The 27,607-nt window shown below is 37.9% G+C and overlaps 1 protein-coding gene across 1 annotated transcript in view; it reads right to left on the bottom strand.

Annotated features, from left to right (window-relative positions):
* drd2a (dopamine receptor D2a) overlaps nt 1-23,573 on the bottom strand; it is a 48,529-nt gene extending 24,956 nt beyond the window's left edge. The window contains exon 1 of the mRNA XM_004543724.3: nt 23,140-23,573. The gene's annotated coding sequence lies outside the window, so the exon portion shown is untranslated. The remainder of the gene's footprint in view (nt 1-23,139) is intronic.
* Nucleotides 23,574-27,607: the final 4,034 nt, after the last annotated feature.

Raw genomic sequence — 27,607 nt, 5'->3', positions numbered from 1 at the left:
AGCAAAACTGCAGCTTGCCAAAAAATCATGCTGTAGGAAATATGACTGAACCCCAGATGGTTCTGGGATATGAAAGTCTGTTTACTCTGATGTGTGCTTTGCATTCATCTTCGGTTGACTACAATATTGCTAAAATATTATCTTGCCTTCAGATTTGTCATAGTCACAAAATAAACACATCCACTGCAAAGCGCATCCTATTTTACAATACCCTCAGCAGTGTTTTTACTCCCACATACCTGTCTAGATTAATGTTTATGTCATCCTCCACTTTCTAAGCTCCATTTTCACTTCCTCTTTCCTCCTCACTCACACACTAATTGGTTCTACAACCTTTCAAGCTGCCACTTCTGCTGACAGAAATCTACTTCAAATCCCCATTTGGATCTAACTCGCTTTATCTCTTCAGCTAATTTAAAGCCAACAATTATTGTCCTGTCCTTTAATTGTTTTGGTAGGTTGTTTTTGTTTTTTCTTTGTTGCTGGGTTATGACTGTCATCAGTCAGTGTTACCCCCTTGCTTACGGCCAAAGGCAAAGCTGCATATCTGGTTCGGTGTTACTTTCAAATGGAGGTTTTGTGTGAAAACTGCTACTGTTTCTACTGTTGTTTTCTTTTCTGCATGTTTGCTGATTTTATGTAACATTACTTACAGGAAAAATTACTTTTAAATTTAAAATAACTTTAAGTGTGTGATCTATAATTCAATATTTTATTTTAACATTGTTTTGATGAACAGAATATTTAACGGGAATGTGAAAATGTGAATCTATTCTATGTTCAAGTGTTGCTGTGAAGTTGCCTTCCTTAAAATAATACAACATGAAACCAAGTGGCATGCAGTTACTTTTGCAGATAGCCAAGCAGAGACTAACCACCCTCCCATCCACAATCACAAACAAAAACGTTTTTCTCTAATATTTAGCAATTCAAGATAAATTAGATCAGATTAAAACATACTATTCATGCTGACTGTCTACACTGTTCATGGAGGTTTTCACCTTTCTGCAATCTAATCTTACATAAATGTTTTCCTATTATTTCCTATTAGCTGACAATGATAAGCGGTTGATGAATTTTTCAAACTATTTCATTAGGATAAAAGGCAATGAAACACCATGAAAACATTTAGTACATATGTTATTCTGCAGAAAAATGTTCCCCATTATTAATACATATCTTTTGGTTGAATTAATTTTAAATACTTTATATATTTAATATAATATTATAATATCTGTTCAGTGTCCAGTATCATATTCTACAAATCACATATTGTAGTTGCTGTCCATTGAGAACCACATATCTATGAAAAAACAGTTGTGCATGAGTTTAAAAACACAGGCCCACATCCTGATGATATTTCTTTTTAGCATATTAAATATATAAATAATACAAAAAAAATCAAAAAACAAAACAGCTGAATTAAAAGCCTTGAGCAGTGGTTGACATGGTGAACCGTCAATATATACAGCAGGAAAAATGAAAATGAAAATATCAATGAAAAAAGAAGGTGGAGTTTTGGCCAGCAGTGCTCGCCTTGCTTGCCCTGACAACATGGTGAAACATCCATCCAGGTCACCTGTAGCAAACCGGACATGTCAGCCAATGTTTTCTTTTTCAGGCTTGTGTTCTTTTTAGCGTCTTTACTGAATCTAGTTTCTTCATCAGGTTTCTCTACAGACTTTTAACACCTGCTTGCAACAACTGGTGTGTAGAGGACATATCTTTTTGCAGATGCTTTTTGTGCCCTTCAAATAAGTTTCTTATTTTGGCATCCTTTAAAATCTTTAGTGATCAGGACATTGCAAAGTACACACTGTTAGGAATTTTAATAGGGTCTGCTCACTGCAATGATTAGATTATTTATATTTTTGAGAGGTTCACACACTGGTTCTGGCCTCAATTATTATTGACCTTGGAGATGGAAGCATACTATCCCCACATTGTGATCATATTTATGCAACTAAGTACAGTGAAAAACAACACCAAAAACTACGCCTCTTTCTTTGTGTTTTTCTATTTCTTGAGCTCAGAAGTCAGCTGAATTATAAAGAAAAGGTACCAGCAGAGGGCAAAGGAAAACCAAAACCCAGGGAGAGGGTAAAGAAGGATTAAGTGAGAAGCAATGAGAAGTAGAAGGGAGGGAAACATGCTCCCGTTAGGATGTGTAAGCAGTGCTCTAGGGCACCAGTCTGTGTGTACCCTGCAGATGCCCTGTGCTGTCTAATCTTATTTATTTTCCCACTCTACTTACTTAGATACAGTACGTGAGACTGTTCCCACTGCTGGCCTGATAGTTGGTGCTTGCTTATAAACAAAAACATCCACGCTCTCTGTGCTGCCTTAAATAGCTCATATACTTTAAATTCCACCCTCTGTGACCAGTTTGGTTAATAAAATAGAGTATATCTTTCAGACAGGTAAGAGAGTCATTATAAGTGGTCAAAAAACGCGTCAAATTCACTGCACGCAGGACGTAGTTATACAAGTATAACTACATTTCACTGTGTGTTATACTTGTATAACTATGCATGTGACAAATAAAGAACCTTGAACCTTGAACCTTTTCACCAAATAATACCTGCTGAGTGCTTGTATTAAAATATCTAACAGAATATTGAAATACACCTTTGAATGTATTTAGGATATTTTGTGTGTTCTTCTGAACAAACAACACTGTAAAGAGCCTTTCAACTTTGTGAAAGCAGCTGTCGTCTGTAAGATTGCTCTTGCCAATCCTGAGCCAGCTACCTGGCCCCAAACACTGTAGACTGTCGGGTTCCTCTGGTCCTGTGCTGTTTCTGTTTTGAGCAGATTGCATGAGATTTGCTTTCACAACATCTTTTAACATTTAAACTTTTACATGTAAAGCAGGCAAAGTGATATGATACATAATCTCACCAGCAAGTTACTCATTACGAGACTTAAGGGTTCTGCACAGTTCAGTAAAATCTTGGATTGGTAGCAACCAATTAATATTAACAAGCAGTCTCAGTGTAGAATTCAAACACTGCAGCTTTTTATAGTTGCTGTAAAACGACTAAAAAAATTGGTACACCGAAAAAAATTAATGAAAGGTGAGAGCCTAAAGCATTTTTTGAATGTACTTATTCCTTAAAAAAAAGGCATGTGCTTTTATTTTTGTCCATGAAGCTATTGGAAATTTAAAGTTTAACTTACCATATCGCATATGTTAATGCTTTGGATGCTTCTAGGAACTCATTTGCTAGTAATTTAAACAAGAGAAAATAAAATAAACTGGGTGACTAATCCAAAAATTAGAACATACTCTTGAGACTCTTGAATCTTTTCATTTCTTTGTATTTTGTTAGGAAAATGGAAAATAGCAGCAATTTATCAAGACATGCAAATAGAAACTGAAAAACATTATAAAAAGCAAAAACAGTTTATGGGGTTTGTCCACCTTCAACTGAATTCTCTTAGGCAACTACCTTTTCATTTGTTTAAGCGGTCTTCAGCAATAGTCCTCCAGGATTCTTGAAGGACATTCACAGCTCTTCTTTGGATGTTGGCTGCCTTTTGTTCTGTTCTCTGTCAAGATGATCCCACACTGCTTTAGTAATGTTGACGCCTGGACTCTGGGGAGACCAATCCAGGGCTGATAGTGTTCCATTGTGTTTTCCTATCCAGGTGTGCTTTTACTGCATGTGCAGTGTCTTTTGGATCATTGTCATACTGAAAAGAAAAGCTGTTGCCACTGAGATTGTATTGCATGGTGGGTCAAAATCAGTTTTGATAAGGACATCACCCAACCATCTCTCACTGAGTCTAAGGAGCTTGGAAAGAAAAGTGTCTGAACTTCTTTAAGTTGCTTGAAGATGTTTCACCTCTCATCCAAGAAGCTTCTTCAGTCTTATTCACAGAGAGAGTGAAACGGGCAAGTTGCCACTGCCTGTCAGGGCTGCAGTGTTGGGAAGTGGTCGGTGGCATGGTAACATCTTTGAACTGATTACTGTCACTGTACACTAATACGATAATAAACTAAAATAATATATTTAACTGACTAGTATTTCTGGTAATGACAAGCAAGGGCAGGAATTTAGTTTAAATTCCTACAAAATTTAGTTTGGAAGTGCGCCGGATACGCCCAACAGGTTAGAGACCCTGGACCCAGAACTCGCTAGAATTGATATTTCTCATCTGGCCTGGGAATGCAATGAGATTCCCCAGCAAAAGCTTGAAAATGTGGCTGGGGAGAAGGTTGTCTGCAATATCCTCTGCAGTGCAACCTGACATCAGATAAGTGGAAGATAACTGATAGATGGATGGGGGGATATTGTTATCTCTCTCTATTTTCTTTGGTTATTAGTTACAGTTTTCCCCATCACCATGAGCCAAAATCCTCATAATGAGAATGAAATGGATAGAAGTAAGATATTAACATTAACATTAGCATTAACTTACTTTATATTATCATTCAAGCTGGATGCTTTCACTTACAGTCCAGTATTATCAGTATTTTTTTTTGTCAAACTTTTTTATGTATTTTACTTGTAGCACAGTGAGCGTCTCAGGGCAAATGATATTCAGCACTATTATTTCAACCTGAGCCTTACCCTTTTTTTTTTTTTTTTAAACTATCATCACTTCTGTAGAAAACACTTTGCAAAGGTGCGCCATTTCTTTCTTTCTCCTCAGACACCACAATTATCTTTTACAACATCCACCCCGCCTTCTCCACTTCACCTTGAAGTGAACTTCTTCCTTACAAAGAGCATGGCAGCATGTAGACCTGAAGCAGATTCTGATTCACTAACATTTGCGCTGTGATAAGAACAAAATTGGCTGGAGGGCAATGTTTTATGAATCTGATGGTAATTTTTGCATGTACTATTATTATTTTTTGTGCAGGGTAAGAACATTTCTGTGCACATATAAGTAAATAGGACCGTGGCACACATGGTAACAGGGAGTAGTTTCACACAAATTACTAAATGAATGTTTCCATCTCAATCGGGTTGAGTTCTACGGGGATGCAAACGCACAAATTACACTCTCAGTGAATTTGCAACATCAATAATTTTTTCTTAAAATAATTGCATATATCATGTTATATATGAACCAGTCTGTGAATCGTATCAGTTATGATCTAGTTTTCAAATATATGGGCTTCAAAAAGAAGATTAGAAATATTGAGAACATACAAATTTAAGTAGCACTACTGTATCGCCTGTAATCCCATACATGCCACATGTTGTTAAGCTGTATAGTGGAAATGCTACTTTCGCTTTGAAGTGTTAAAGAAGTATTAAAATGTAACAAACACGCAACCTTCCTGTTCCCACAGAAATAAAGTTTTGTGTATGTGAATGTTAAGTCTGTTTGCTCTTGATAAAAAAATAAAATAAAATAAAAAAGCAGCTGCAGACATAAAGTCAGCGATAACCACTTTTTGGCAGACGAGGATTGCTTTTAGGTGTCCACATGACTGTGATAAGCAGTTATCGCAGATGCGCCGTAATTTATTTTTGTTCTGGAACTAGGCCTAGTCTCAATATCAGGCTCTTGCCACACTGCATAACTGCATTAATCTCAAGGAAAGAACATGTTACGATCAGGATAAATAAGGACTTTGAATTGATGAAAAGACCGAATTACACAAACAGCACAGAAAGCAAAACTCTTGGACAGGATGGCCAGTGCTATCTGGGGCTTTGTGGACATCTAATACTTTGTGGCAACAGCGGGGGGTGTCTGAGCAATTAGCTTTGCAAATATTTGAAAGGCACTAAGGCAACAATGGAGGTTTTAACAGAAAATTTAAACCATGCAAAGTGCTTTGTAATAATCACAAACTACAGCTTAATGATTAAAACATCATACAGTATATGTACCTCTGGCTTCTGAAATTACCAGGCAAATCCTGAAAAAAAAATGGCACCTCTATTCTGTGGAGGAAATTCAACTGAAATTGAAGAGGTATCCTTATATGCACTGCTGCACAGTAAGAAGAGCAGCAAGCATACTCCTACGTCACTGAAAATCTAACAGGCCGAGTCTCCATCCTCACTGGTCTAGTCTTAGGTCCAGTGCAGTCCTTGCTGTAATTTGTGGAGTCTGCCAATGGACCTAAGTCCGATATCTTAGTTAACTATCCACTATCCTCTCGCTTGTGGCTCAGCTTTATTCTTCTTCCCCCACTTGACCTCTCCCTCCAAAATAAAAGCACATTAAAAATAAAATGGCGCCCCGAAAAGTCTCTGGGCTACAAAGTGATACATTTGAGTGCACGCTGCATTAACAAAGTTAGAAGATTTTCATACATAATACAAAAGGTAGGGAAGTGCCACAGACTTAATAGATATCAGATTATTTTTTTTATATGCAGTACACAGTATTCACTGAAATTGTTAATTTATGATCTATATCAATTATTTGTCCTTAATTTTTTAGGAAAAAGTAATTAAAAAATAGATTTTTGTCCATGTTAATTTTTAAATAATACTTGTTGGTGTTAGATGTTTGTCAGATGTTTGCAGCGGTACAAAACTAACTTAAATGATCACTGTGATTGCTATATTATTTTACAATACAAATGACTGTCAGAGTTGCAATAAATGAGCTTTCTCTCTGAGCACAAATTTTCCTTTCAACATCTGCAAAGGTTTTCCTGTGCTGCTGATCAATATCGCTTTTCTTTGCAATTACTTATATAGTCAAACTGTTTCCTGCTTTTAAAAACCCACCATTCAGACCGTGTTTTCTGTTTCCCAACAAAAACATGCACTTTGTGATCCTCTAACAAAAGAAGATGCGGCTAAAAACAAGCTGTTACTATGCGATTTTTTGAGGCCCATTATGGTGTTAATTCCATTGAGGCGCACCACTAATTAGCTGTCCGTTTCATTGCTTTTGTTTTTTGTTTTTTACTCTTAAATTTATGTCTTTTGTTTCAGTCACGTCTGTCTAGGGCCACAGCATGCGACGCCAGACACCTGTCAGTGGTCTTACAATCCTCTGCATTATTATCCTCTCAGCTCAGAAGCTTCTGTGTGTCTGTGGCATGTATATGAAAGCAGCAGTCAGAAAGCTGCTGGTAGGACAGTGCTTGCACACATGCTCAGATACATAAAATGACCACGGTTTGCCTAAGAGCTTTAACTTTAAAGTGTGAGTACACAATCTCAGATAAAAACTGAAGTAACCCCCTGGGTGTTGTGGGTGTCCTATGAAACAAAGCTGACAGCCAGAACAGTAAACAGAGAACAGTAAACAAAGCAAGGATAAAAAAGGAATCAAGTGGACCATTACAGATAAAATTATGTGAAAATTGTTGCACCAGTTGCATCAGTTATTATTATAAGATGTGTTATGTGTGGCGTAAGTGTGAACTGTGGGCATTGTGCATTGGTCTGTTGGAGATCAGTGCTGCCAGTAAACTGATTAATTGAAAACTCAGACAGGACGTCATAAGATTTTAAAGACAATCTGACACTGAGTGGTAGAGTTCGCCTTTTAGCTCAAGGCAAGCAGTGCTTCCGCAGTGAAATCTAAGGATTATTTGCATGTTCAAACAACAACGTTGCTGCATGAAAGAGCTCACATGTGGCCAAGAGCTGACTGAAAGCTTCTATTTGGATTGACACTATTAAAAAGCAGATTCTTGGAAGGGAGCTACAAGCTAGCAAATGAGTTAGAGAACCAAGAGGTAGTACAAGTACACAAAACAGAATAACTTAATAAATAAAACCCAAGAATGCTCCTTGTGGTGTAGATATATTACTTTGTGTATGATTAAAAGATGTTTGTTCTATTATCTACCTGCCTTTTTAGCCATTTTTAATCTTTGTGTATATGTTTTTTACAAGTAAATAAAAGAAGAAAACCATGAGAGAGACCAGAAGGCAAAAATGGGGCAAACTGCTGCCATTTTTGTGACACAGGTAACAAACAGCAACAGCTTACTAACTGGGAGGGAGAGCTTAATTTCAGACATAAACATGCAGGTCTGTAATGTAGTCCTCCTCTGCTTTTTAATCCCAGTCAATTGCTTATTTACACTCGTAAACATGCTCCATAATTACCAGCTCACACATCTGCTGACTCCCGTACATCTGCATCTGACGTGTATTGGCCTTCATTTGAGAACAGTGAGCGGACTGAACAGGCAGATTGTTAGGCTCCTCCGCGATAAGGGTCATCACCATTGGTTCCCTTTTAGAGGCAGCAGCTGCCATAGAGGATGGCTTACTAGCTTGCAGGAAATGTAATATTTCCCATGTGTCATGTAGTGTTCACTCATGTCCTGGGGGCATTTTCACTGCTTGTGGGAGAAAACTGCAGGCTGACATTATGATGTGGTCATTGCTTATAAGCAGTGGTATTTTTGAGCTCTTTAGCTGACTACATGTATGAAGTGGATTTGTAAATAATACAGCTGCACAGTCTTTCGGAAGATTTCTTTGTCCTCAAACCTTTCCCCACACCTCTCTCTTTTTCCTATTGACAGGAAAGCTGTGAAGACTAATATAATTTCTTTTTTTTTTTTTTAACTCTTGACAGAAAAACAGCCACAATAAACTCTTTTTTTCCTGTTATGTAACTCAGGAAGAATAGAATCAGCTGCTTTGTATCAATAGCTCTGGACTACTACCAATTAACTTAAAAGGCATTCATTGATAAAAAAAAAAATGCATCTTAAATATTTAGGATGAATTTTTTTTAAAGTTTTTTTTACAGTGTGTTTTAGTAGAAGAGGGATTTTGTAGTACATTAAGACTCACAAGTTGAATTAGTAAGAAACATTGTGAAATTGTCAATTAAACTTAACAACAACAAAAACAGACATCTGTTAAAAAAAATTAAGCGAGTGAAAGCGGTGTTTTTAAATGCACTGTGTTTGACAAAATAATGATAACTGAATGTTCCTAAAACGACCGGTGACAATGCATAAATATATTTACAGCACTGATGTGGAGACAGGGAGTGAGTTGAATAGAGTCATGGTCAATAGAAGCACTGTTAGTTTGAAAATTCCTTTTTTTTCTCCCACACACTGTGCAACCACTATCCATAGAGACCAGCTAAGACTGCCAACCTACTGAGAGCTGTTCATGCTATAAAGCGTCTTACACAGTCTTGGGCATATGGCATGTTTGCATTATTGAACAGCTGCACCACAGAACAGTGGATGAAGTGTATCCAGCTCTCTGTGCTAAAATCTAAAGAGGGAAAAAAGGCCAAATTTTGAATTCAACAATTCCCCCAAAACCATTCCTTCTTCTTTTCTATCCAAGTATATTTGAAATAAGTCAGTGCTCAGATTTGGCTTCATCTGTCCCTTTTCACTCACTCCACCACACTTTGCTCTGGATAATGCTTCACATTTCCCACAAGATCTGGCTGTAAAACACTTATAACTTGCCAAAGTCACCCCTTGCTTGTGATCGTCTCTAAAACAAACAAACAAATTTGCTAAAAGGAAATTAAAAATTTATTATTCAGCGATTTTAACAACATGTTGCCTATTTCAACTTTTATGTAGCATTCTATCCAACCAGATGACCTCTGAATTGTGCGCAGTTGACCGGTCCTGAATGAAATCTCTAAATAGCTTGACCTCACTTTATACCCACAATCCCTCAGTTTCACATCTCACTGCATCCTCTTATTCCCAGGTGACCCAGCAGTGATCTATGGGAGCATAAGGCATTATCTAATGTGATATGAATGTGATTTTCATCTGCACGTTGCCAAGCCGACCCTCTAAAAAACAACAGATAGTAACTTCACTTTGGGCTTTTGGACACTTTCTTTAATCATATAAAATAAGGAATTTTTATTCCCCCCCCCCCCCCCCCCCCCGCCGACAGGTTTTGATTCATGCATTATAAAAGATTGAATAGACTCATAAGCATGAATACTGATATATATTGGTCATTTTTTGTAGTTCTCTAATTTCTGTTATTGGATTAGATTTCAGATAGCAAATTATGTTGTGATTACCTTTTACATTTACAAAACACACCCTGTAATTATAAATCTCCCCCATAATCTGAAAATAGTTTAAGTATAATGACTTTATAATCCTCTCATAAATGCACACCTAACCTGCAACTTTAATATAGGAAAAACACACGACTCTGTTGGCATTAAACGACATTAAACAACAACAAATGTTGGCATCAAGTACCAGTTGTGAAAATTCAGTTTAATAAACCATGCAACTACCCTGTTAATCTTACAGTAAGCTCCATTTAATAGCAGCTGTACTAAATTGCTGCTATTTATGAGCCTTTAAACTTGATTATTAATCTCACAGAAGCACTCAAAGTTGAACATTTACAGTCGGGAAAAATAATTATTTGATTCCTTGCTGAATTTGTAAGTGTGGTCACTTACACAGAAATGAACAGTCATTAATTTTGATGATATTTTCATTTTAATGGAGAGAGACATCAACCATAATCAACTAAAATTTAGAAAAAACACATTATATAAAAGTTACAAATGGATTTGCATGCCACTGAGTGACGACTATTTGATCCCAAAGCAAAACCGGATTTAGTCATTCAGCACATAGATTACAGTCAATCAATCAATCAATTCCAGATACTCCTGATCTCAACGTATTAGATTGATGTATAAAGCACACCTGAGCACAGAATCAATACATTTTTCAATCAGTTTCCTCTATTCCATCCTCTCCATCTCTATGGAGAAAAGTGTAGACCTGTAAAATGCTGGAATGTGCTACAAGAGCATTGGCAAGAAGCTTGGCGATAACATAAAACTGTTGGTGCAATGACTCGGAAATGGAATAAAAATATGACCATCTGTCACCCTCAGTGGAAGATCTTGCCACAGTCACCAAGATAACCAATAGTAACACACTAAAGCATATGTTGGAGTGTCTAGAAGGTCCCCCTGATCCAGAAGGCACATGTACAGGCCAATCTTAAGTTTACTAGTGAACATCTAAATGATTCAGAGATGGTTTCAGAGGAAGTGCTGCGGTAGATAAAATCAAAATCAAGCTGAGGGGTATCAATTTGTCCTGATGTTTTTGTATAATGGGAAATACTGAGCATGGCCCAAAGAACACCATCCAAACAGTAAAACATGGAGCTGGAAACTTTATGCTTTGGGGCTATTTTTCTGCTGAGGGTAAAGTGTAACTTCACTGCGATGATAAGCCAGTAAACGGAGGCCATGTGGTGGATGGATCTTCCAGTATGACAATGATCCAAAACATGCCACCAAGGGAACAAAAGAGTGGCTAAAAAAGTAACACATTAAGGAAATGGAGTAACTAAGTTGTTCTTCACACCTCATAGAAAATCTGTGGAGGGAGCTGCAGCTTCGAGTTACCAAGCAGCAGCCAAGAAAACAAAAGGATTTATAGAGTGTAACCAAACCTCTCTTAAGATGTGTAAAGGGTTTCTTCATCAAGTACTAAATCATGATTTTCTTAGGGATCAAATGCTGGTCACTCTGGATTTAGGCTTGAAATTTTGTCTCTCTCCATTAAATGAAGCCACTCTAAAAATCAGAGACTTTTAATTTCTTTACAAGTGAGCAAACTTACATATCCCGAATTAGATCAAATAATTGTTTCTCTCTATATAAATAACCTTTGTGAAAATTTATCTAATGCTGCATTCCATCTTTATGCAGATGATACACCTATTATTTATTTCCTTCAGTAGCACAAACCCCTTGATTTTTTACAGTCTGCCTTTGATGTTGCTCAGTAACATTTAACTCAACTTACAACTAACCTGGTGTTAAATGTAGATAAATCTAAGTTCACGTTATTCTCAAATGGCAAAGAGTTGTTATCTGTGTTTCTATCTATTGTAGGTATCATTAGAGATCAAGGTTTGTCATTGAAAACTCACATCGAAAGGCTTGTGTCCAAGTTGAAAGTAAAAGTGAAGTTTTTTGGAAATCATGTTTCTTTATCCAAGTGAGAAAAAACACTTGATTTATGCAACTTTTTTTTTTTTTTAACTGTTATTAGATTTTGGTGATCTGCTTTTTATGAATGCACCTGCCCTGTACATAAAGAGGGTGGATAGTGTCTATCATTGTGCCTTTTTATGTTATTATTGGATGTGGAAATCGGCCATCTGTGTATATAAGCAGACGTTCCCATTGGTTGGTTTTATCTATAACTCTCTCCTCGGGCTAGTTCAGTCTTATCTGTGTATTTATATGTGTAAAAACTACAACCAATATAGCCTTCGCTGTCACAACGCCATGCAAATAAGTTGTCCTGAAAATCAGAAGAGAACTGGGAAAAAGGCATTTAAATAAAAGGCTGTCCCTGTTTCCTGGAATAGTCTACAGGAGGAACTGAAATTGGCAGAGATGGTTACCATGGGGGAGTTTAGGTCCATTTTAAAGGAGTGAGAGAATAACTCTTTTAGTCAGTGTTACTGTTTTTAAATATGGCTCTTAATGTATGTTTGTGTGAAATATTGTATTTGTTTTTTACTTGTTATGTGTTGTATTTGCTGTAACCTTTGCTGCCATGATGGCCAGGTCTCTCCTGGAAATGAGATTTAAATCTCAATGAGACTCTGACTTGAAGAAATGAATGATAATAAATAAATAAATAAATAAATAAATAAATAAATAACTTCCCTCGCTGTACTACAAAACCATCATTATGCTTCTTGAGATACACATTGTCTGATAGTGGCTCTTTTTGCCTTTCCCCATTTTCTCTTCTGTTACATAAATCTAATTTGTGGATGTTGGATCAAGGTAATTGCCTTTTCTAAACTGATTATGCCAAATAGTCACACCTGTTTTCCTTTGTCGTGTATGTTTATGTGCACACAGGGATTTAGTCTTAGTTAACCTTCTTCAGACCCTTCATTGTTAAATCTTTGTCTAGTTTTTAGTAACAGCCTATACAAGCTGAACACAAAAGCTTAAACTGATATCAGTCTGTCAGTACCAACAACATGTTTGATTTAAGCCCGTGATAACCTTCATCCTAATTAGTTTTCTATCTGGCACAGCCCTGTTTGTTGTTGGGTCAGAATGACCGAAGCTGAGGAAGTCAGTGACTATGTTGTAAATTCGCTTTCTCAGAAAATAGCTCCCCTTTGTTGCTGTGTGAGTGAAAATGCAGCTCGTTGCAAATGTGAAGCCACGTTGTACGGACCGGCTGTGTAGGTGGTAGCTGGTATGACTTTTACTGTGCCTAAAATAAACCTGCTCATTCCGGTAGCAATTAGTGTGTCATTATCTTGTCATTGCAATTATGCTGCCTTTCTCTCGGCTCTTGCAATTTAAAAGTTTTTCTCCCAACATCCATATGGGGTGCATTTGCTTTGATCAGGCACACCTCTGACATAAAAGCAATAAACATTTTACATAAAAAAGAAAACGTGGAGCTTATTTACTAAAAATAATTGGTAAGCTGTGTTTTCTGTTCAAATGAAAGTGGACAGAGGTACGCTCTCTCGTTTTAGTGAGACAATCACATTTCATAACGAAGAGACGCTGGAGCAGTTTGAAAGCTGTATTTATATTTATATATGTATCATACTAAATCAAATCCATCCTTCTCACACAGTGTGCACCGGGTTAGCATATCTCTGTTTAAACAGAGTTAAAGAAGAAAGGCCCTCAGCAGTTTGCATTAGGATGCACAAGCGCCAATGTGACTTACATAAGAGACCACCCAGCCATTTATTTGGTTTAGATATAGTATGCAATAACCCATATCAAGGGAAATCAAAGTACGCGTTTTAACACTGGCAAGGGAGCTTTCACTGTGAAAAGACTGTCTGAAGGAGGTGAAAACAAATGATATATTGGAGATTCAGGAAGCGTCAAGACAGGCACACTGAAACAGAGTGAAAGAGATACATAAAGGGCTGAATAAAAAGCACCGATGAGTCAACCATGAAGGCTTAACCGCAGAGGTTACAAAATTCTACCTATGCTACAACATTGCTTATACAGTGAGACATAAAGGTTACTGTTGTGAAGATTTGAGCTATTCTCTATTCAGATCAAGCCATAAGGGTAAAAATGGAAGGACATCCACCCACTGCCAAAAGAGGAAACGGAGGTTGGTAACAATCCTCCATTGACCTCATTAGGTGATAGGGTAGTTCCAACCTAACAACTGGTGTGGTCCCTTGAGACGTTGCATACACACACACGCACACCGTTTACTACTTTTCCATTGCATCCCATGTAAAACAGAGCCAGAAACAGATGAACAGAAGTGCATGCACCTGTAATGTTGAGTATCTGCCCCTTCTTTTTTGCTCACACACTTTAGGTCTTATTATACGAGAAACTTGAAAAGTCAAACGATTCCCTGGATTTGTCCTGAATTGTTTAATTAAACACATGAAAATATGTCACTTTGTTTCAAGGTGAATTTTTAACTGTGTGTCATTAAATGGAGACTCTGAGCAGCTGCTTCTCACATTTCCACAGTGGGAAATGAGGTGCAACAAGTGTAAGTCTGACAAAGGTCAGGTGACCAGATGGATTGGCTGTAAAAACAGAAACCACAATAGTGTCTTGTGGTGGTTTCACTTTATTTATTTACTCTCAAGCTGTTCTGTGATCACTGAGATGCGAAAGAACGAAAGCCTTATCTGCAGTTTCAAACACAAGAAATATTAAAGTGTTGGTACTTATTTTACAGACATGCAGCTTGTGGGGATAGGTTAATTGGATAATCTAAATTGTCACTAGGTGTGAATGTGCGAATGAAAGTGAGTGCGAATGGTTGTCTGTCCCTGTGTGTTGGCCCTGCGACAGACTGGCGACCTGTCCAGGGTGTACCCTGCCTCTCGCCCTATGACAGCTGGGATAGGCTCCAGCGCCCCCCGCGACCCTGCAAAGGATAAGCGGAAGCGAATGGATGGATGGATGGATGGATGGATGGATGAATGGATGGATGAATGGTACTTATTTTACTGCTTCCTATATGCTACACATATTTATTGCATTCACGAATAAATTAAAAAGATACCCATCCACTGGTTGAACTAACAAACGAGTATCTCGGACTCTTGGAAAGTCTCACTGGCAGAAAGAAGAAAAACAAGTCTGAAAGAAAGCACATTGTATTAGTTTAGAGGAGCTTAAGACCAGGCCCCTAAGTACCAAATCTACATAGGCAGGGTTTCCTTCCATATAAGGCCTAGTGGTACACGGTGTGTAATGATGACACAGAAAAATGCAGAACAAAGCAATCCTACTGAGAAGCACAAACAATTACCCGTGATAGTGTATGGGAATATGTGTCAAACGTTCTCAAGCTCTGAGGGGTTGCACAACAAAATGTTGTTTATCTTGAGGGGTTCAAGTTCCAGTCTTTCCATTTCCAGTCGTTCCATTTCTCCTTCTGTTATGCACATGTAGACAAGTATATTTTCTCATACAGTGAAATGGGGGCTTTCCAGTACAATCTCAGTCACATTTCTTTTAATCTATGGTAGAATAAACCTGATTCATTAAATGAAGTGAGTGTAAACTTATTGTGTACGTAAACTGATAACATTTCTATGAAAATATTACTGAGTGATGCCCAATTTCCCCATATTGTTAAGGAATCAGTTTTCTAAGGCTTAAACAGTACAACAAAAACAAGAGCGGTCCAGTAATCCATTTATTTTTAATCCCTGCCTTGACTTAGATCTTTTTTCTTTTCTTTTTTTTAAAGAAAATCTTAAAATGCTCAGTGTTTGATCACATTTTTACCAGCCACCAGTTATACCTTTGTTTTACTGGGCGCAAAGCTAATCTAAGCTCATCTGTTTTAAATAGCTGCCTATGGTTTTGTGCTCAGAGCTGGCGAAAACTATGGCAAGCAACCAAAAAATCCATACCAGAAAACAAAGACAATGAGTTCAAAGCAACAGCAAGAATAATGAAATCAAAGGGCTGGTTTCAGTGAGATTGTTACTGCAAGCAACCGTTTACATAACCAGGACTGATCAATTAAATTATTATAACCGCAGTAAATCACTTCTTCAGTTTTCTTATACTATGCTCCTGACTGTGGTTGTGAAAACATCTAAAAATGTCACTTTTCTAATGAAATAATATTTGACTGGGCATCAAGTTCACAAAGAGTAAGACTGAAGTTATTTATAATAAACGCTTGTTTTGCTTTCTAAAACAAAAGACTCCTGAGCTGTTGAGGAAAATGTCAAGGGAACTTCCATGAAAGAGTCTTTAACATAACACAAACCCAGCTTTCGTTTGGCATTTGACATCGCTTAAAAAGAAATAGTTCAAAGAGACGAATGAGTCATGTGCTGTATCAAAACAGACACATCACCCTACTTCATCTCACTTTCACCTTTTAATTTTGGCCCTTGTTAAGGTTCACATTCACAGCCAAGAAGAGTATTTTTTTCTTTCTACACCACCTAGAGGGTCTCTGGGTGTCAAGCACCATCTGCAGAAGTTGGAATGATTTCGAACAAGTGCCGCTAATTTAAAGTCTACAGTGAGAAACCCTTGGGTGAACCACATATTTGTGGTTTTTAAAAGCTTTTCATACCAAACTGTCCACACAACAAGAGAACGGTGAAGTAAGTTCATTTCTCCTGATAAATTATTTATTTATTTCTATTTTGCTATTAATTCTCAATCCTTGTCTTATAATGCTCATCCTGTCAATATCAACCCAAAGTCTTTCATCTGTCTCATGCAGTTTTTCACTAGAAAAAAATTCTCCTGCATTTTGAGCCAAGGTTTGTAAGCCTCTTATATTTTATGAAGCTCTATACAGGGAGTGCAGAATTATTAGGCAAATGAGTATTTTGTCCACATCATCCTCTTCATGCATGTTGTCTTACTCCAAGCTGTATAGGCTCGAAAGCCTACTACCAATTAAGCATATTAGGTGATGTGTATCTCTGTAATGAGAAGGGGTGTGGTCTAATGACATCAACACCCTATATCAGGTGTGCATAATTATTAGGCAACGTCCTTTCCTTTGGCAAAATGGGTCAAAAGAAGGACTTGACAGGCTCAGAAAAGTCAAAAATAGTGAGATATCTTGCAGAGGGATGCAGCAGTCTGAAAATTGCAAAGCTTCTGAAGCGTGATCATCGAACAATCAAGCGTTTCATTCAAAATAGTCAACAGGGTCGCAAGAAGCGTGTGGAAAAACCAAGGCGCAAAATAACTGCCCATGAACTGAGAAAAGTCAAGCGTGCAGCTGCCAAGATGCCACTTGCCACCAGTTTGGCCATATTTCAGAGCTGCAACATCACTGGAGTGCCCAAGAGCACAAGGTGTGCAATACTCAGAGACATGGCCAAGCTAAGAAAGGCTGAAAGACGACCACCACTGAACAAGACACACAAGCTGAAACGTCAAGACTGGGCCAAGAAATATCTCAAGACTGGTTTTTCTAAGGTTTTATGGACTGATGAAATGAGAGTGAGTCTTGATGGGCCAGATGGATGGGCCCGTGGCTGGATCGGTAAAGGGCAGAGAGCTCCAGTCCGACTCAGACGCCAGCAAGGTGGAGGTGGAGTACTGGTTTGGGCTGGTATCATCAAAGATGAGCTTGTGGGGCCTTTTCGGGTTGAGGATGGAGTCAAGCTCAACTCCCAGTCCTACTGCCAGTTTCTGGAAGACACCTTCTTCAAGCAGTGGTACAGGAAGAAGTCTGCATCCTTCAAGAAAAACATGATTTTCATGCAGGACAATGCTCCATCACACGCGTCCAAGTACTCCACAGCGTGGCTGGCAAGAAAGGGTATAAAAGAAGAAAAACTAATGACATGGCCACCTTGTTCACCTGATCTGAACCCCATTGAGAACCTGTGGTCCATCATCAAATGTGAGATTTACAAGGAGGGAAAACAGTACACCTCTCTGAACAGTGTCTGGGAGGCTGTGGTTGCTGCTGCACGCAATGTTGATGGTGAACAGATCAAAACACTGACAGAATCCATGGATGGCAGGCTTTTGAGTGTCCTTGCAAAGAAAGGTGGCTATATTGGTCGCTGATTTGTTTTTGTTTTGTTTTTGAATGTCAGAAATGTATATTTGTGAATGTGGAGATGTTATATTGGTTTCACTGGTAAAAATAAATAATTGAAATGGGTATATATTTGTTTTTTGTTAAGTTGCCTAATAATTATGCACAGTAATAGTCACCTGCACACACAGATATCCCCCTAAAATAGCTAAAACTAAAAACAAACTAAAAACTACTTCCAAAAACATTCAGCGTTTTTTGGGTTCATTGAGAACATGGTTGTTGTTCAATAATAAAATTATTCCTCAAAAATACAACTTGCCTAATAATTCTGCACTCCCTGTAGGAGCTACAGCCAATTAGCCAACGATGTCTACTATCCATGCACATATGTTGTGCGCATATTCCCTGGTCACTTTATTAGGTATATCTGTTCACCTGCTAATTAATGCAAATTTCTACTAAGCTATTTACACGGCTGCATCTCAATGCATTTAACTGTGTAGACATGGTCAAAAGAACCTTCAGAAATTTAAACAGAGGATAATAGGGAAGAAACATGACTTTGAACAAATGGTTATTGATGCCAGACAGGCTGGTTTTGAGTATTTCAGAAAGTGGTGATGTACCGGGTTTTTCCCTCACAACCATCTCTAGAATTTACTTAAAATGGTCAGTGAAAATGCGTTATTGATACCAGGGGTATGAGAACATTGGGTATAGCAGCAGAAGACCACTGGATTGCCACTCCTGCTAGCTAAGAATAGTTTACACAGGATCACCAAAATTGGACAATAGAAGATCATAAAAACATTGCCTTTTCTGATATGTCTTCATTTCTACTGCTACATGCATATTGTTGGGTCAGAACCTATATGCGTTCATGGCATAAATACCATGAATGCGTTGATCCATCGGACCCTTTTCACGCTTCGCCATTCCAAAGCATGAAAACGATGTGCATGCAGAAGTTGCAGTAAATTGCCGCAACAGCAGAGGGAGATATTTTATTTCAAGCCAACATGAAAATAACCAGGAAAGTGCTAGACAGACATTATTCCCCATTTGCATGTATATAGATATTAACCACCCATCTTATTCATTTCTGATGATTAAGAACCCTGAAATTACTTCTTGTCTTTAATATATTATCTCCCCCTGCTGGTAATGCAACTTCTGCATGTGTGTCCATTTCACATTTTGGAGAGGCAAAGCGTGAAATAGACACAGTGGACCGGCGTGTCTATTACACATTTTGGTGTGATATCAGGTTGCTTTATGACCACCCCATGTGCCAAAGTTCAAATGATTTGGAACTGGTTTCCTCAACATGAAGATTTATGTGGTCTACTTAAACTGCCTCCACAGTAGAGCCCAACTGATATAGGATTTGTAAGACTGACACTGATATTTGGACACTTCACACAAACACACAACACAAGTAGATAGGTTATCATTTATTGACTTATTTTTTTATTTACTTGTTTACACTTTACAAACAAATGTGCTGCCAACAAGGAAAAACTATGCAACATCAACACTCATAACATGATTGAAGAGTCTTTCTCCCATCTCTTCTTTACTTTTACTTTTTCATTCATAATCTGTTATAAAAGCAGATATTAATCGATCAGCAAATAGCTCATATTGGTAGATAAAATCAACTTGCCAATATATTGGTCAGGCTCTCTTCTACAATCTAAAGATTTCAGTCAAGTCGAGCACTTTTGCGATGTGGTCGAATTAAAAAATTAACATCACACAGATGTGCACTAACTGTGTGATGATATCATGTCATTATGGACCTAAATCTCTGAGAATTGTTTCCAGCACCTTGTTGAATCTATGCCACAGTTTTGAGTTCCAAAGGTGGGTAGAACCTGGTACTAGCAATGTGTAACTAAGAAAAGGTGTATGGTTTGTACAATCATGCAGAAATGAGGGTGTTGCCTAATTTTCTCTGACACTGTTCTCTAACTGCAGGTAAAGCAGGATCATACCTCTGGAAAAACTTTGCATGTGTGTGTATATCTGTGGATTAGTGAGATAGCGAGATGTTCAAAGGTTCAGTGTGTTTTCCAGGTATACTAAGTTTTGACTGCCTGTTGCTCAAGCTTAAAAACATAAAGACCAACAGGCTCTTTTTTTTAAATAAAAAATGTGCAATGGTGGATTTCTATCCAGCAGAGCAGTAAGTCTGTATAAGTTATTTTTGTCTGTTTCTAAATGCAAGAGAGTACGTTTTGCAGCTTTTTTCTGTATGTTTGTGTGTCTCTTCTAAATATAAAATTGAATTTGTGGAGGTGTTAGTGATTTGAAAATGTTATGAACTGCACTATAATTGCCAAAAATATAGTACTGTGTGTGTACCCCTCTCCATGTAACTACATTTAAAAATAAAATATGTGCGATTGCAAAGTGTTAAATGAGTAATAAAAAAATCAATATCCAGTTATTCACAACAAACAAAGCCTAGTGATTGTAAATAGTGTTTAAACTGTTTAGATCAATATGTAATATGGACACACCATTAACGCATATATAGACCAACCAGCTAACCTGACTATCACAGCATATAACAGTAGAACCACGATCATAATAGATCTCCTATTGGGTTTGGACCTAATTGGCTCGTCCATCCTGTCAGTAATTGTGTGCGTCCCTTGAGTGTTGATGTATTTGACATGCTGGGAAAGGGGTTTCGGGAGAGAGAGAGACTGTAAGCGAGTTGGATAAAGTCTCAGAGATCCAATACAATTAAGTGATTTACTTACAGGGATGTTTGCGACCCTGATATAAAATCTGTGAGACGTACAAGAAGAACCCTGTAGCTGAGTTAGAGCTTGTGGGCATCCTTTTGGGATATTAAAGGGAATACACCTCCGCTTTTTCTTGAAGGAGTCCATGTTTACACTATTCGGAGGCCATTTCAGGCATCCAGTTAGTAAGCTCTATGTTCTGCTGAAAATCTAAACTATTTATATTTCGTCTTCGGTTGCTTAGATGTCAGATGGCGCCACATGCAAAGGTCAGATGTGCTGTTTTTTGGGGCCCGACTGAGTATCATCAAGTGCTCCATGACATTCTGGGTCTGAGCTGCGTCTTCTATACACAATGATTAAAAAGTGTTTATAGAGCTTGGAATATATGTGGTTTCATTTCTGCACCTACACATTTATGAAGTTGCACTTTGCAAGATGCATAAAGTCATGTAAGACTTGATTAGTAAAAAAAAAAAAAGTCACTTTTTAAAGTGTATTTCTGAAGTGGCAAGCCTCATTCATTCAGCCATATAATGTACAGGTAATACTATACACCATGAAATTAAATGTTCCTCCAGAGCATGACAAGGCTTAAACCATACAAGACTGCAAACAGAATTACAAAAGGTACACAGCATTATAAAAATATAAATATATAAATACAGTATAAATACATACAGACGAAAAAATTACATTAAAATTCCTTACAGTTTCTACTTTGCAAAACAAAACAACTGCACCACGCCAGTCCGACGTAAGATTTCTCCTCTGAATGACTTTCAAATCTGTCTGATTAATAAAAGGTTTCACAGCAGCAGCTCCCTGCACCCGAACAACTTTTGTTTGGGTTTGTAATTGGATTTAACAAGCACAAGCTGCGACACAGCGTCATTTCTGTTGACTGCATGTCATTTGAGAGCAATGTGTTGAATCTCAACATTTTATTGATCGAACGGCAGCATCGAGTGATTTCCCTTTAGATCTTTATGTGCTTAATCCATTCAAAGTCTGTGCATCACCTCAACGTAAATGTTGCCATGAAATCAAATCTCTCACAATGCATCTTAAGGAATCTTATGGAATCTGAGCCCTTGTTAGTGTTTTTTTCCCCCGAGTATTAATTCAAATAATCCGTGTGGGGATTAATTTGTGCTTATATTTCTGTATATAGCATCCAGGAGATTGCATTCAGAAAATCTGCTTGTGGCCAAACAGCTAGGCTGGACAAGCCTGCATCAGGCAGCTCTGGTCAGACTGTTTTCCACACAAAAGCATCCAGCAGATCAGACACAGGAATGTATAGAATTCAAAATGTGTCAAGGGAATTCAATAACCAGGCTCAGCCTCTATCCATTTGACCTAAGATGGGTTCACTAAGGATTACTGGTTTGGTTTCTATATTAAAGAAGATTTAAATAGTTAATTCTAGTCAAGTGGAGTTGATATGAGCAATTTGCCTTGACAAATAAAGCCTGACAGCATCCCTTTTGATGAAACCACCAATTTGCCAACCAGGTGTTATAACCACCTGACCTATTCAGATATCCATACCTGCTGGGTACAGAGCAGCTGCTGACCAAATGTCAAAGCAGGTTTTTGTTGTTATGGTGGCTTATTAATATTTTCCAGAAGGCAGTCATACTGTTCTTTCATTTCTTTCTCCCCTTTTAGCACTGACTCAATCAAAAGAGATAAGTCTTAAATCAAAATCACCACAATCATTAGCATTATTCAGTTATTTGTCATGCTGTTTATGTGTTAGTTAGAATATGGCAGTAACTCGGAACATACATATAATATACACATCTTTTTTTTTTTAAATATTCACATAGATCATAAAAGGGTAACATAAACTCCATCAAAAGCGCTCTCGAGGCACTCAGGCTTATCAAGAGAGGTTTAGATACATTTTCCACTTTATTTATTTCCTGTTGTTGATAACTTGTGAAAGCTGCTTAGCGATGCTGACACAGGACGGAGTGTGCAGCCTGTACAGCAGTCACCTGCGCAGCACGAAGCTTGTGCCGAGAACCCGCTGCCTCTGAAAACCCAGCACTAATTACAAATTGGAAAGCACGAACAGATCTGAAATCAGCGCTTCGCGGGTTGGGAAGGGCACCGTGACACGGACACATCGCCACTCTCAAGTCTGAAACTAGGGTATAACTCACTTATAGCCCCCCAGCCACCCACCCTTTCTTGGGGTGGTTAAAACTGTCTTATATTAACGCCCAGCCAGGATCGATAAGGTAAACAGTAGACCTGTCATACAAATAAAACAGTGCACAGCCGCTTGCGCTACCTGCAGTGTTATTTAATGTATGTATGTATGTATCTTTGAGCGATATGTCATAGATTATAAACTACCCTGGATTATCTTATTTTTTCTCAAGTTTAATACATCACACAGAGAAAACAGAACTGTCTTACCTTCACGCCATAAGTTTCAGAATCTTTGCTTTCACAGGAAGCGGCTGTTAAATCCAAGATCATCCACAGTTAGCTCCCACTGTATCCTTTATTTGCTTTACTCATTGCTTACTCTTTAAAAAAACGAACCGTCTCTTCGCGTCGTCTCTGGTGCGAGGCATTAGTTCAAGCTGGTAGGTTAAAAAAAAATAAACTACTGGGAGCCAAAATACATAGCCTAACAGTGAACGAATGAATTAAACAACACCTAAGATCACTTGCTGTTTTCCGGCCGTTTAATTAAACCCTCGAGGTTTATTTTATTTTATTTTTTTAAATTTTTAGATCAGTTCTGATCTTGAGAGAGCGGAGAAGCAGAAGCGGAAACTGTGCGGTGCCCTTCTGGTGTCCAGGAGCTTTACGCGGAGAGCTAAGTTACCTTCTGCACTGACGGAGACGGGAGACGCGGCGGCTGTGAAGAACTGTGGAAAATCAAGGCGGGGTTACATCTGTTTAATTCCTAAGAGGGATGCGTGTTTTGGTTTTTTTGGGGTTTTTTTGTAATGTCACCGGTGTAAGTGAAACCTTATTCCCTTATGTTTGCCTCAGATTTTCCACAGTTCTATCTTCTCTCCGTGGCACGGGCTGTGCTTTTTGTGTAATAAGTAAATAATGGAAAATGGCAGTGTGTGATTTAAAAAAAAATTGGACATCTTTTGATCACTAAATAAACAGTTGGTTAATAAGTGGGCACATGCTAGGATGTGAGTTGGTGGATCAGCACAAGCAGTGAAAAATGGTAATGAAAGAAATGAGCGAACACATGGACTTACAAATCCATCCCACGCATTCCTCATTATCATTTTCTTAGATAATGATCTTTATTATTTATATATGTATTTTTTTTTCATCTATTGCCAAACTTTGTCATTATTGTTAATTGCTGGCATTTCTTAGGAATCTGTTGGCTTTCATCCCAGCAATATTACACAGTGAATGCTACCAAGTAAAAGGACAGGAAGCAAACTGTTTTGTTTGTCCTTGGGACAAGTAATAAGGAAAGAATGTACAATTTCATATTACACCACTGAGATTTATTTGCACCTGCTGGTTCCATTCAGTACAAATGACACAAACCACCTTCCATCAGTGTGTGCATATATAGGGAAGTCCAAACCAGAAATATAAATGTTACATTGTTAAATTCTCCCAATTCTTTTTGATCTTTGGGCTGAAGGAAGGACAATACTCGGTGTATAAATGCTCAATCAACAATCTTTTATTCCATACAATTCAACACTTTATGAGCATAAACCATCCGGAGGGGAGATGAGCGCGGGAGGGTGTCCGCCTGATCTCGAAGTGTCTGAGCATTCCACACATTCTTATAGCTTAAGCTCCCCCTCCACTTAGTCATAAAACCTAAACATCCACATTCTTTCTCTCTCTCAGTGAGCCTAAGTTATGACCTTGGCTTCTGTGCAGTATGTTCTGTTCTTTGCTAATCAGACAAATAAGGCCATGACTCTCTGAAAACAGTATTTCTTATAACTCAGCAGCATAATGCATCATAAAACAATATCATTCATTCACAATGAATCAGCAGTCTAATGTAATAGAAATCAGTTTAACAAATGTAATCGTTATCACCTTCTAATTCAGGAGAATAATCCAAACTAAAACTACATAATAATTTCACAATCTTTAATTAGGGGTCTAACATGACATAAGATAATTAAAATAATCTCACAACATCAGGATCAATTTTTGACTCTTTGTAAGTGGCATTGGACTGTCGCTCTCTTTTAATGACTGCGTGTGTGTGTTAGACAAAACCTCCTAGAAAGAAACATAGTTGTTGATGATCCATTGATGATCCATTTATTCATTATTTTACAACTAGAAATGCAATGTTTTGGCACTTTAGGAAGTACATGAATAGTTATATTAAGTGTAGTCGTGCCCAACTGCAGCACTTAAAATCTAGCTTTTATATCATCTTGCTCTCCTTTACACATGTGACTTAAATAAGAACTTCCATTTAAGCCAGACCTGGATAATATATTCATATCACATTTGACATCGAAATAAAATATTAATTACAGCCAGTAGGCACAGAAATACATTAAAAAAGGAGGAAGTAGAATAAGTCCAACAGTATGTTATACTTGGTGGCAGACGAATCACCTACAGTTTTTAAATATGTTTTTCTAAATGAATTCCTCATTATGCATGCTTTGACTTGGGAATTCTCACGTGCAGTGGACTTCTTCACTATTAACACTGTTTGAATGCACAAATTTTATCTTTAATGAAGCTTGCCTCGTTTTTTCACAGGGTGACATTTCTTTGCATTGATTAGCAAACCTGACATTTTGCAAATATATTTCAAGTGCACCAAGAAGATACATTTAATGTTTAACATCAAGCTTTATGAATGCTTTCACATGGTTCCAAAAGTAATCACTTTGCAAGTGTGTGCATATTTCACACACATTCAAGAGAAAAAGGAAATGGCAAACCACTACCAGATAGATGTTTTCCCTTTACTGCGAATGTAATTAAAATAATGTTTTGGTTGTATTGCTTCTGTGGGCAGTTAAGCTGAGTGAAAAGTTTAGAAACGTCATCTACATACTCAGTTATAAGAAATAAGTAAATGAAGTGTGACTAAAACATGGCAACATGGCTGAAAGAACACAGACAAAGCAACAAAAAAAGCTAGATTACAACACCCCAAATCTTCACAGCGGATGAAATGTCACATATTAGTGACACAACCAGAGCATTAAAATTCTCCTCTGTTGGAGGCAGCTCTCACAAGGAGCAGCTTTTTTTTGCTTTTGCACTCTTGTGGGGACGTCTGTACCGAGGCAGATAGCCATTTTTTGGATTTATGTCTGAATCACACATAAACACAGACACAAACAGGCACATAAACTCATACTGTGCACACAAAATATGCACACCCCCCAGGCTATCTGTGGGAGGCGCAAACACATCTAACTGCTAACTGCCATAAGGTAACGCTGGAGCCTGATGGTGCCTGATACGGTCTCTATTAATTTGTGACGATGAGTGGATGTCAGCAGATCGCAAAAATAAATGACAACAACTTTGACGCCCCCCAAATCAGAGTAATTTACAAACCAGTTTCACCCACATGTTACGCTAATGAACATCTCACAACCCACAAAAGGATTTCTTCCAGATAAGAGAACCACAAAGCACAATCTTAATGTCATGGGGCTAAGTTCTCGTCTCCAACTAGCACGCATTTTCAGCCTTGAATGGAGCTTGGAGAAATATTGTACATTCTAGACACATGCACGCCTTTCTAAGCCTGGCCAAGCACAGAGCCACCGCCAGTGAGCAGATGCTGGCTTTAGGTGAGCTGTGGAAAAAAATGCATTGACCTGGCATGAAGGAGGGCCCTACTGTGACAGAAAAGATGTTCAGTCCCTATTTAACTCACATGAGCACAAAAAGCATGCACATATTTCCCATTCACTAGTCCTTAAAATGAATCATATTTTACACACCGGCAGTCAATGCTTTAAACTTGAACTCATCCTATAAAGAATTTATATGGTGTGACACTGGTGTGACATTGTGTGCTTGTTTCTGAGCTCTTTCCCTGGTTTAACACTTGCACTATACCCTGTCACACTGTATGCTGAGTGAGACAGAGTGACAAAGAGGGAGACAGTGTTGGCATGACTATCTGTTTGGGAGATAATAGTGACAGCAATTGCTCTGCAGAAAGGACTTAAGGCATGATGAGGAAGCATGAGATTAGAGATATCCAGATATAGGAAATGTGCTCGCAGCAGTAGGGTTGAGGCATGTAAATTACAGAAGTTAATATTCTGTTTTCAACATATCCCACAGTATGACTGAAAGCAATAATACCTTCATGCAATCCACTGCCAGACATAACTGAAAACACAAACTTTGGATTTGCATTGTGTATTTCTTTATGATGATGAAGACCGATAATGCAATTATGTTCATTAACAAGCGCATCAAATATGCATTAACTTGCAGCCGTAATGAATCCAAAACATGGACATTGCCACTTCCGTCTAGGTAACATTTGCTCAGCAGAGTCAAGTTGTTGAAGATTTAATCTTTTTAGTCATGCAAGTAGTCTAACACCAGAAATGAGGATGTTACATGGTGCACATCTTTGCCCCAGACTAAAATGTATAACAACAAGCATCACTTAAAGATGATTTCTTTTGATGATCACTTCATCTTCAGTATTGCAACATGTCAAAATGCAAAATTCATAAGCTCTGATATTTTTGTTTTAGAGCCTAATAGTGTTGTAGAAAAGTCCAGGGCACCCCTCATGTGGAAACATAAATGGAAACACATTTAATTTTAACTAGCTTGAAAGTCAGTGTGATCCCAAACTGCTTCAGTAATGTTGAGGTCCAAGCTCTGGGGAGGCCAATCCATGAGTGATGATGTTCAACTGCGTGTT

The sequence above is a fragment of the Maylandia zebra genome, linkage group LG14 (genome assembly GCF_041146795.1).
Source record: "Maylandia zebra isolate NMK-2024a linkage group LG14, Mzebra_GT3a, whole genome shotgun sequence".
In the NCBI taxonomy this organism is placed as follows: domain Eukaryota; kingdom Metazoa; phylum Chordata; class Actinopteri; order Cichliformes; family Cichlidae; genus Maylandia; species Maylandia zebra.
Note: the sequence above shows the minus strand (reverse complement) of the source record. Positions and strands in the feature narration are given on the sequence as shown.